Here is a 12,065-nt window from a genome sequence, read left to right on the forward strand (position 1 = left end):
TCCATTACATGCTGGTTGCTTTACCTGGTTAGGAGAGTAGGCTGTCTAGAGAGGGTACTACCATTTTAAAACTTTTTCAGGGCTGGGCTGACTGACTTGTGAGAAAATTGACACCATACAGAACCTCTTGTAATTATTATGTCATGGATATGATTTGTAACAGTTTCTGTAAATGATGTGTTCAATTTGACATGTACAAAGAAAACAGAGACCTGCATGTAAAATTAGAGAGTAATATTTTTATTGATGTAAAGACAGATAGATGTAACTATGCAAAAACAAAATAATTACATGTGATGATGAACGATACTTGATGATGCAGAAATAAATTACATTCACCAAAGAATCCATCCTAATCTTGATGGCTTGACAAATGATCATAGACACATTGCATGCAGCAAATTCTGGTAGAGACTGCAGTTTAGGTGTGGTGTTTAAATTACACAAAAAAAACAACAAAATGAGGCAATGACAACTGTTTGACTAATGATCATTCTTAACCAGTATCTTATAAGTAATGCCAGCTAAAGGATGACCTCTTGAAAGGTATATGTTTGTTATCAAGGCATTTATGTATTATTGACAAAACACTGTTGGTAAGACATTTTTTTTTTTTACAGTTTTTATATAGTGCCATCATATTGCACAGCACTGTACAAAGTCATGTCACTAACTATACCTCAAAGGGGCTCACAATCTAATGTCCCTACCATAGTTATACGTCTTTAATAGTCTAAAGCTGTGTACACACTGCCAATTTTTGTCGTTGGAAAGGATCTTTCACGATCCTTTCCAACGACAAGGGAGTGCACGATGCATGAACGGTGCTGTACATACAGCACCGTTCATGCTCTATGGAGAGGGGAGGGGGAGAGCGACGGAGCGGCACCCTGCTGCGCGCTCTCCCCTTCACTTTCATTACGATCGGCTGTCGTCCATCGTCCGTGGATCCGGCAGGTCGGTCGTCCGGACGATGGACGACACCGACTGTACACACGGCAGATTTTCGCCCGATAATTGGCCGATGCCGATTATCGGGCGATAAAAATCTGACATGTGTACGTAGCTTAAGGCAGAGCCGAGGAACACGTTCTCTGGATCTGGGCCTGCAATGGGAGAGTGGGCGGGTTGTGTACAGTGACACAGCCCGCCCACTCTCCCATCGCAAGCTCAGAGCCTGCGATGGGAGGGTGGGCAGGGTTATACCATCATGACGTCACGTTCAGTGGCTTCATGATGGCATAACCCTGCCCACTCTTCCATCTGCCCGGCCCCTCTGTCAATTTCAGATTGTGGCCCTGACTAAAAAAAGTTTGCCCACTCCTGTTCTAAGGTCATTTTTTTGGGAAGCCAATAAACCCAAGCAAACACGGGGAGAACCAGCAAACTCCATGCCGATAGAGGCCTGGCAAAGATTCGAACCTGAGACCTAGCACTGCAAAGGCTAGTGCTAACCACTGAGCCAAAGTGCTGCCATTGATTTAAAAACTGTACACAACACTTTACGACTTTGTCTTGTGTTTTAAGATTTATTATAAGACAAAAAGGTGTTCCTATGGAATCGAAATTCCTCTCCCGTTTCTCTTGAGGAACTTCTTGTAAAAACTGTTTGGAATTTAAAATTTAAAATCATAGATCTCCCTGGAGTGGGATACCACATAGCTTTGACTTTGAATCGGGGTTCTGTGGCCAAATTTTCAGCCAATTCATTCCTTACTTACAGGGTAAGCTTCTACTTTCTAGATCATGGATAGGAACCTGGGAGTTTAGCAAAAGAATTTCCCTGATACTGTACATTTGAGATACCGTTACCTACAGAATAAACACTAAACAATACATACAATAAATATGGAAGGCTGGGGAAGCCCCACTGGACCCTACAAGGGTATAGGTATGGTTGTACCACCTTAGTGGCTGGGTTTTTATATGTAAGCTGGTGAGGCCTCACCAGCTTACATATAAAGATGGTGTTGCCTGAATAGCCCATGGAAAACCAACCTGTAGCAGCCTAACATGAACACTTGTCCAGCCCAACTTAGACTTTGCCAGCAGATTATAAATGCTTGCTTGTAATTTTTTTAAGGGTTGAATCCCATCTATGGGAAACACAAAAAATGTATACATGGCTGACATTTATAATGTGTACGATTTGCGTTTCCCATTTAGGCAGAAGGGGACAACATTTTATATGCTGCCTTGACTTTGGGAAACGTTTTTTACTCTGCTAAACTGCCATCACACGCTGCTTCATTTCTAAGCCTTTTCTCTATTTTTGGAAATGGCTGGGCCCTTCCTCAGGTAGTGTGTTAGGCATTTTCTATTGGGGACCATCACAGGGTCATGACCCCCATCAGGATTATAGTTTGTAAAATTTTTAATACATTCAAACATTGCTTACATGACACATGATCTGGTCCAACAAAGAATACACAACAGGTTAAAAATATTGGAAGGTCAAATGTGACTACATTGAATTAGACTTTTTGTATTCCTTCTAGTTAGGATCTTACTTTAAAAGATGTTAAAAGTATTGATAATGTGGGTTTGTATACATTGTTAGTAGTTCTGGAAGGTGTGGGTCTCATGATCTAGGTCAGTCTAAACACAAGAGGACAGTGTGATCATCTGCTTCATTTTCACCAGGATTATTGATCCCCCTATACCTGTAAACAGCATTGTCAAAGAAGCAGGATTTAGAAGAGTATAAATAAAAAAAGCATGATAGATCAAAGAAGGGTAAATTTAGGAAATAAACATTTATTTAATCACTGGTCAAAAGCTCTCTACAGGATTGGGTTGAATGGACAGAGATGATGAGAGAAGAGGTGACACCTTGTTTTAGACTAACAGGGCTGAAGTAGGTTAGGGAAGATTTACAGGTAAAAGAGTTGAAATGGTATGGTGACCAAATGCATCAACTCTGATTTCATGATTTTGTGTGTCCCATTATGTGGCATGGTATACTTCTCATCACATGGAAGGACATGATACCTGACCATGGTTTTTTGCAGTCCTGGTTATTAATGACAGGAGAACAGGAAACAGGGCCAACTGGTTAACAAGAGCAGGATTTTATAATAATATATATATATATATATATATATATATAAATAAAACACACAAATCTGTGCATTCATATATAGCTTATTCATATCAATCTTACAAGCCATTTCATTTGAGTAGAATTTTGTATTAATAAAAGGATCATCACCTACTATCACTCAATTTTTTGGGATTAGATACAAAAGGATTGGCTTAGCTTCAAGGTAATATTCTATGGTGGCCATCAGTTCAAAGTGATTAACCCAGGCTACAAAATTGGTCATGCAATTAATCAATGCTACAAAATTAGTAATGCACATGTGGAGAAGCCACACAAAACAATTATATTTAAGAAGGACTAACCTGAGAAAGAAGAGAAAAGTCCTCTAGGTATTAATTTTGGATTAAATGCACGGTCAATCATCGCCTTGGTTTCCATTTCACTAGGCGGTTGCCCATGCTCTTCTCATTGTGTCTTCATCTCTAAAGCACTAATGCATTATCATGATTCATCATTATTATTATTATTAAACAGTATTTTTTTGTACCAACATATTACGCAGTGCTATACATTAAATAGGTTTTACAAATAAGACAGATACAGACAGTGACACAGGAGCAAAGGACCCTGTTCAAGAGTTTACAATCTAGGAGGAGGGGTAATCAGCACACAATACGAGGGGGGTATGAATTGGTGGGCGAGTAGTGAGGGTTTTGAAAAAGAGTGATTGTCTAAATGAGCAGAAAATATGAGCAATCTGAATAGGAAATGGGAGACCATTCCAGAGAGTCAGGGCAGCTCTAGAAAAGAGGGAGTGAGTTTTCTTGAGGTCAACAGCCCCTCCTAACCCAAGTCATATGATGGACCTGCAGGCAATGGCCCTTTTGGCTGCTCTGTGGACAGCTGGGCATAGCAAGTTAACCCAAGGCAGGCTTCACCAGTAACATGTAGCCATGTGGTTTCAGGCTGCTGCCTTTCGGTGAATGTTATTTGCAACATCAGACAATACTGCCTGTTTTCTACACCTTATAACTAGTAAACAAATGTAACTAGTAAACATATGTATGGGGGGGGGGGGGGGGTGCAGGCAGCTATCCTGAATAACCTGCCTCTTGTCTACAGAGTTTCCCTGCAACAGCAATGATGGAGGCTCTTTTACACACTTGCTACAATGAAAGTGCCTGTTGATGTTCAGGAAACACAAGCATGATGGAGCCATCTCAAATATTGCCTAAGATGAGGACTTTGGAAAATCTATATTACAGCAAGGTGAAGATAAACAAATCTATAATCCCAATATGACCAAAATCAGATTCATCTGTTGTAAAGACCAGTATTTCTTAAGCAAGGTTTAATGGAACCCTAGGGTTTCTTTAGAGGTTGCTAGGGGTTCCATGACCAATTGTTCCATCTGTGGTCAGTTATTACCGACATCAATAGTCTTTTTGGCTATCTGTTATGAAGACATTCCTCCCATGGATCAGCAATTAAAGAGGCGTTCTTCCAACGGACCATCACACTAATGTACAGTGAGTTGCAGATATAGTAACTATAACGGGGGTTTCCCAAAGATCTGAAAGTTATTTTATGGCTTCCCCTGTGTTAAGAAGGTTGAAAAACACTGGTATAAACAGATTCCATACAATCATTACATGTTGCTGGCATATGTTAATTGTCATAATTAAAATAACAAACAGCAATATTATAATTACCCAAACCCACACGACCTACATAGTCTAAAACAATCTAAATATTAATATCATGCTACATTCTGTTTAATAAAGGTGTCTTAGCCGGCAGAGATGCAGATTAACATCTACAACACCAACATTGGAATTAGGACAACTTCAACAAAGCAAAGCTGCACGAGTACCATTAAAACCTCTGCAATTTCGCCAAACCCAGAAGAACTGTCCCACAAGTGATATCGTAGTCCTACAATCTCTTCTTATTTCATCCATCAACTAGTCACTAGCGGCTCACTTTTCAGCTATTGTTGCGGCCTCTGTTAACATTCGTATTCTATTTCCAGTAAACCGTGACTGCCATACTACCAAAAAACTTCTGCTCAGACTGAGCTCTTCCTCTTTAAGTAACCAATCCGCTAGTACTGCATAGCTCCGCCTGCCTTCCCGCTTGCATATCACTTTGATTGACGGCGTCTCTTCCAACAGAATCAGTCCACCCCGCCCCATTTGCTAGCAGGTTCTCCCAATCGCGCGAAGACAGGAAGGGCTTCTCTGGCTGAGAGGCAATCATAGAGAAGAATTCGTGTAACTGACAGGACACTTGTCCAATAGGATTTGAGAACACGTGTGGAGGGGTTGTGTTTCGGTCCCTCCGTGGAGGAGAGTGAAAGACGAGGAAAGAGAGCGAACGAGAGGGAGAGAGAGAGAGAGGGGGAGGTTGAGTTTGTCGCCGCCATTTTGGATCCCTCCGAGCTGTGGACGGAGAGCGAAAGAGGCAATAAAGAAGCCGCCAGAGCCTATGCAGTCACAGAGGTTGCTGTCCCACTTTATTGTGACATTAGAATTACTGACAGAAGCGCTCACGTTGGGGAAATAAACCCAAAACAAGCTCCCAAACCGGAAGCGGCTTTCCCCACCTTTCTGCATCCTTCTGGGGGCGGTGAGAGCTTCTCATTCAACACTGTGTCACTATAGTTGCCTGCTGGGCACGTTAGTTGCTCAGGAATATAACCTGGGGCTTGCAGGTCATTGGCGCATGATGGGCTCTGCTGGCTTCCCAGTGCTAGGCCCCTGCCAGCTTTATTCTGGTTGTTTGCCTTGGCTTAGGCCTAAACCCGCACTGTAGCGTGTGCTAAGAGCTTGGGGGACTTCTAAATTTCAATGTGATTGGCTGGGTGGGCATTGGGCTGTCCTAAAGGTGCTATGATAACTTGAGTGAGGGTAAAGAGGATGTTGCCCATAGTAACCAATCAGGTGTCTGCTTTCATTCAAACCCGCTGTAGATGGTTCTAATAGGAAACAACAAGATCTGCTGATGCACAAAGTGATTGCCTATAACAGTAGGTTGTGTTTACATGTGGTGTGCATGGTAAAAGGTCTTTTGTGGCTGCATGATTTTTCCCATCACAGTTGGAAATTAGGCTTTAGGCTTCCTGTGCTTAATTTTTTGTCAATGTGACCTATGGGTTCAGTATAATAAGATATGTTCATAGCAGCCATTCAGGCTTCACCTTTAATTTTCTAAACCTGGCTTTTAGGTGGCAATCTGGCAGAGGAGTAAAAGTGTTTTTTCTATGTGCAGTATAGTTTACCCTAGCAGTACTTCCTGTGGTTAGTATACACTAGTGGCTTTGCTATGGTATTAAAAATGTGGCAAGTGCTGTATGGATGCTCAGGGCTTTATTGGTCTGCTTCAGGATTAGTTGAAACCTCTTGAAAAGTAATGCTATGCTCTATTCGTCATGTGGTTGGTGAGATTAGTCAATACTTGTGAATATCGCCTATAGGCAACCTACAATAGACTATAGTTTCCTAACGTAGAGGAAACTGTTCTCGTTCTATCACGTGACATTTAGCACATAAAAAAACATCCTTTTGTCATTTATTTGTTTGCTCTTTGAACTTTGCTAATAACGCTTTGATTGTGATAGTATAGAAAATTAGACTGTTTCAGAGATCTATTGGTTGGTTGCTTTGGATAATTACTTTTTGCATCATGTACCTATCATTTACTTATTTTACATCTTCTGTGGTCCCTCATGGCCTTAAGATGTAAGTTAATGTAAATAAATACCAATACATAATGCTGCCTTCTCTTTCTACTTCATATGTAATTGTATCCAAAGCCAAAATATTTTTGGATTCAGTAGGAAAATGTTGAAAACCTATCAGTTTTTTCTTTCAGGTATGTTGGTGAAGATTCCCTGTTTGTTCTGGTAACCATTGTCACCGGTACAGAAAACCAGCACTACAGAAAAGACAGGAAATCTTTCAGTCGGTACACCTTTGTGCTAACAAGGTGTCTTGATATTTAAAGAGTTTTCTTCAAACTTCCTGATCTCTTTTAAAACCTAATATATTTTTTTAAACATTTCAGCCTTTGTTATGCTTTGAAATTTATCTCTGGACATTTCCAAAGCTGTTAGCTCCGTTTTGAAATCCAGCCATAAGAGATCAAAACTCAAAACTGACAAGGTGTTCAACAGTCTTGGTAAATGAAACCTCGCTTTTTTGTGTTGATTACTAGCTAAAACCATGTCTGTAAACATGATGAGCGTTTTCTGCTCCCTTTCTAATGCCCGTATGCCTGCCCACACAAGTGCCCCCACACGGCTTTCTGTTCTTTTCTGACCCCTCCCAGCGATTCCCCACAGTGTCTGCTTTAAAGGATACTCTGCAATGACATTATAAAGTGTCATAAAAAGGCTTTATGTCCACAAAAGATCCAGGTATGAAAAAAGAATATTATTGTTGTACAATGGAGTAAAAATGTATTTAATGTTGTGCCTGAGGGGAGTTTTTATCATTGGGGTTAACTAAATAATTTCAAAGCATTATTACATATAATTATGCACCCAAAGTGCTACTAATTTTTCAAGTTTTGTGCAGAAAATGGTAAGGATAAAATTTCTTGTGACAGTGATCCTTTTTAATGCACCATTTTCTTATTTGACATTTAATGTTGTATATGGGTATTATGTTCTTCATACTACCCAGTTATTAATACAATGGTGCTTTTCATCCTGTAGTTTGGTTACAATTCATAATTTTTTTTCTGTTTTGGATAAAATAGGAAAGGTTTAAAGACTTTTGATTTATTTTTTGATACCCTTTGTGCCCCTTTTGTTTTGGTGACAGCTGTCAAACTTTGGATTTCACATCATGTGCTAATAATGGTCATCTACTCAAAAAGGATTATTCTGATTTATTAGGGCATAGACTTCAATAAAAACGTATTGGTGTTCCAATCCTTACGTATGCCATCCAAAACTAGAATTAAAGAACTCTATTTAAGGGAAAAAAAAAACATTCCTCAAACAATCCCTGGTGGGAATCTGTTACTGCCACTAAAACATGGATCTGGAAGATACCTACAAGGAAATTTTTGAGGTAATGTCTGATTCCCACATTTATAAATAAATGCTTTGGTTATATGTGTTTTTTTTTTTTGGATGGAATACGTTTGTTTAATTTGTAAGGCTGCGTACAGAAATGCTCATTTATTTTTTCTGAAAACAATCTTTCATGATTATTTCCAGTGACGAAAAAGTGACAGATAAAAGAGCAAGTTTTGTACACACAGCGCCATTCTGTTCTATGGGGTAGGGAGAACAAGTGAGCGGCACCTCACTGTGCTCTCTTTCTTTTACTCCTATTGCAGTTGTTCTTCATCAGTTGTTCATGGAACCACAACGTCATTCGACCTATGTACGTACACATGTTAGATTCTCGCCCTAGACAAGCCTGACCGTTTGTGTCGGGTGGAATCATCTGATGTGTGTACATGGATTTACAGTTTTAGTTTTAATATAATTTGTATAGACTACTTAGCTTAGTAGTCATTTTTTTTTTTTACACGTTAGGAAGAACTTTATGTTGTTGACTTACCCTATCCTAGTACAACCTTCCACTTTGTTTTAAAAAGATAAGCTTCTATGCTGTCACATGGTGGGGAATTATTGATGCAACAAAGGGAAAGTAAACTCCCTTGGGAAAACCTTACAAACACTCCAGTAGTTCATTTATCCAGCCTTGTATATTCTTTAAACTGAGAAGAGCACTTAGAGCTTGTTCAGACCTTAGGTTTTCTCAAGTGTTTTTACTGCTCAAAAATGATTACCAAAAACAGTACACATTGGACTGACTAGGTCCATTTATTATCCTTCATTTGAAAGGCGGCAAGAGGGAGCAGCATTTCCATGTGGTTTTCTGGGCACATAACATATTACAAGTTTCAGGGTGGTTTGCAAACTCCATAGAAAAAGTAGTGGTTAAAAATGCCTAGAAAGGCTTTTACAGGCATTTGCAACTGCCTGTACGGGTGTTTTTTCTAATGCGTAGTGCCTTGATTTTCTTTGTATTAAACTAGGCTTTAAAACACCTTTATTAGCATTTTCAAATTCCTGAAAAAGCAAACGTTTTTGCCTGAAATCGAGTCTGGACACCTAGCTGTGCACAGTATGTCTGTGTTTGCCTCTGCGTTTTTTTTAATTGCCGGTCTAAGCAAAGTCCTACTGTTTTGTCAGCAGCACTGGACGGTTCTTGCATTTATTGAGCCTTACACCTTCAGTTGGCATGCTTCATTTCCTTTTCTGCTTTACTCCTTATTCACATCACATAGTGAGCATTAATGTTGTGCTCACGCATTATGGTCACGCATTGGTAAAATGCATTTAAGTGCTTACTTTTTTCTTCCAACTTGTTTTTGTTCATGGCAGCCACTCCCCCTGCTCTGGACAATAATAATGTGGCAGTAGCTATTCCCACTATTGGTGGTCAGAGCATGGTGGACTGCATTGGTTGGGCAAAGAATGGGGCTAGTTGATGCGAGGTGGTAACCAGGTAAACTATCCCTTTTTTTTTTTTTTTTGAGAACCTTCTATACTGCCAGATAATACACTTCTGCGCCACTTTTGAGTTTTTGTGAAATATGTGATTACATCACTACCTCCTGGGAGCCTAAAATTCTTAAAGAAGGCTCCGAAAGGGAGCAGTGACATTTGCAGAACACTTATGTGAGTAATTTTATCCTGTATTTGATACATTTATTTGTGTGGAGGCTGGCAAAGCAGAGGACCTTCACTTTGAAAAACCACAGCCCATGCTATTTCTTCTCGGGCAGCTTGTTGTTGATGGTTTAATTGTAACCTAATTTTTATGTGTTGTAAGCGTGTGCAGTGCACTACAGTTTGACAGAAAAAATGCACTGTTTTTTTCTGCACTCACCAACACTGCCCCTTGGTGTAAATTAAAGTATTAGATATGAGGCATTCGTTCTTGTGTTAGACAACACTGCACAAAACATCCCAATGTTGGTTGTGTAAATAAACCCTAGAATTCACTTCAATATTTTGCAGAACACCTGGTGGATTCTTGCAAATGATCGCCTGTATGCTTACAGTCAGAAAATAATGTGCATAGCACATGCAGTCATAAGGCATACAAAGCACACTAACTGGCCACACACTGGCATGCAGAATGAAAACACAAATTTTAGAGCCATAAACATGTCTTTTTTTTTTTTTTTTTTTGTACAATAGAACAGTTTCTACCCTAATTCAAGAACCAATATTGTGACACAAGGGTTTTTGAAGTTTGAGCTTTTAGCAGATAAGTTTAGATCAGCTGAGCCTTCACTATGTAATACTGTAATGTGATCATATTAAATATACAGTAATAAACATGGGGTCTCTTTTGCTTTAACTAGCAAGTGGGGGACCTTGTGGTGGCAGCCTGCAGGAGAGTCAGACTGCTATTCTCTCATCCAAAGCAGTGACACCCTCTCCCAACACTTGTCCAATTAGCAGCGCTACTCAAGGCGAGTCATTTTTATAAAAAAAAAAAAATTTTATCCAACATTTTTGGGATATAACACTGTCAGGTTTTTATCTCCACTTTTCTTCTATTCTCCACCTACGGCATTTTACTTCTATGTTGCTGTTAGAAATATATCAATTCAGTTCTTGTTTTGAAGACAACCTTTTTACCAAATAGGAAGTCAATTATTCGTTTCAATGGAACCACTGACTACAGAACCCTTCCCACCCTATGCAAAACAAAACATTTTAGACACAAATACATTTTAAAACTGTGTTTTTTTTTTTTCTCTGGTTCAGGCACTTCCTGTTAAGGTGACAACGCTGTTCTCCCATTTGTCCTCCTTCATGATCAGTCAAGATATATCAGTCAGCATAGGCTTCCAGTGTATACTGCGAGTGACTGTTCAAATGCATGTTACCCAAGCTTGTTTACCCATGCTCCAGTTGGGAAATCTGTTTTTAAAATGTCCATCATGAAACAAGCAGAATTGAGATGAATGTCAAAAAGTATTTTGGAACAAAAAGGAAAAAGTGGCACTTCCATTTCAGTGTTTAACCCAGAATTATTTAAGCAGGGTGGGAAGAAATTGTAGGTGGTGGCAGCCATTGTTTTGTGTCTAAACTCTTCAGTAACCATTCAAAAACAGCCAGGTGGATGCTGAAAAGTTCTGGGAGGTGCGCCCGGGTAAAAGCTGCCAAGGAGGACACTGCTTCTGATAAACACAATTTTATCAAACCAAAGATTATTTTTGTTTATATCTGCTTGAAAGCCGTTTTCCAAAAATATTGTAACTTACATTTGCAGTGGAACTATTCCTGCATTGCAAAGTGATATGCTCATTTAGATGCATTGGGTTAGGGTATTTTAACTTCCCCTTTAAGCGGATGATGCACTTTCTTTCCTCCAGTTAGGCTTTAAGAAAAAAAAAGTAGTACAAAATAGTATGTATGGAATGTGGTAGTTAGTAGTAGCCAATTTATTTTGCTTGCTAAGCTCAGATCAGGGCAGTTAAATGTAAATTGTTACTGTTGGTAGGAATTCTTTTTCCATGCCACTTTAAAGAGACACCCTACTCGTCCTTGCAGAGCATGAAATTTGCTACTCATTTTATCTTGTGTTTTGTAATATTTAAGATAAACCTTTATTGAGAAATTTGGGTGTGCTATCTCTTTTTTTTCTTTTTATTTGATTGCATAAATGTTCCCGACAGACAGGCTGTTAGTTTTTGCATGAACAATTTGCAGACTGACATTTTTGTAAAATTTACTTTGCTCCTCTGGATCACACTGCAAGTTTTTAATTTCAGTTGGATGGGCTGGAAAAATGGTTACCTTAATTCTTACCCTCCAATCACTGACACCTGCTCCTGTTTTTCTCCCCTTCCCTGCCTACCTTGCATCCTTCCTGGCTGTCACATCTCCTATTCTTATTGCATCCTATTCTGGTCCAATTATTCCCTGGACAAATGTCCCCCTTCTGGGTTTATGTCCAGCCTGTGGATTGCCAAAAAAAAC

At 39.5% G+C, this 12,065-nt stretch overlaps 1 protein-coding gene and 1 long non-coding RNA gene across 7 annotated transcripts in view; one reads left to right on the plus strand and one right to left on the minus strand.

Moving 5' to 3' along the window:
- Window positions 1–219: 219 nt before the first annotated feature.
- LOC140340692 (uncharacterized) lies at window positions 220–5,119 on the minus strand. The gene is made up of 2 exons (XR_011922706.1): window positions 3,406–5,119; window positions 220–2,663 (listed from the first exon to the last, which is right to left on the minus strand). It is a non-coding gene; the product is annotated as an uncharacterized lncRNA (long non-coding RNA).
- Window positions 5,120–5,388: 269 nt separating this feature from the next.
- Window positions 5,389–12,065, plus strand: part of CNOT3 (CCR4-NOT transcription complex subunit 3) — a 40,697-nt gene continuing 34,020 nt past the window's right edge. For 2 of the 6 annotated variants that reach the window (XM_072425822.1, XM_072425828.1), the window contains exon 1: window positions 5,389–5,544. The gene's annotated coding sequence lies outside the window, so the exon portion shown is untranslated. Of the gene's footprint in view, window positions 5,672–5,693; window positions 7,223–7,257; window positions 7,461–12,065 lie in introns of those variants that run through there. The other 4 variants (XM_072425827.1, XM_072425823.1, XM_072425826.1 and 1 more) reach the window with 4 other exon arrangements.

Source organism: Pyxicephalus adspersus, chromosome 11 (genome assembly GCF_032062135.1).
Source record: "Pyxicephalus adspersus chromosome 11, UCB_Pads_2.0, whole genome shotgun sequence".
NCBI lineage: Eukaryota > Metazoa > Chordata > Amphibia > Anura > Pyxicephalidae > Pyxicephalus > Pyxicephalus adspersus.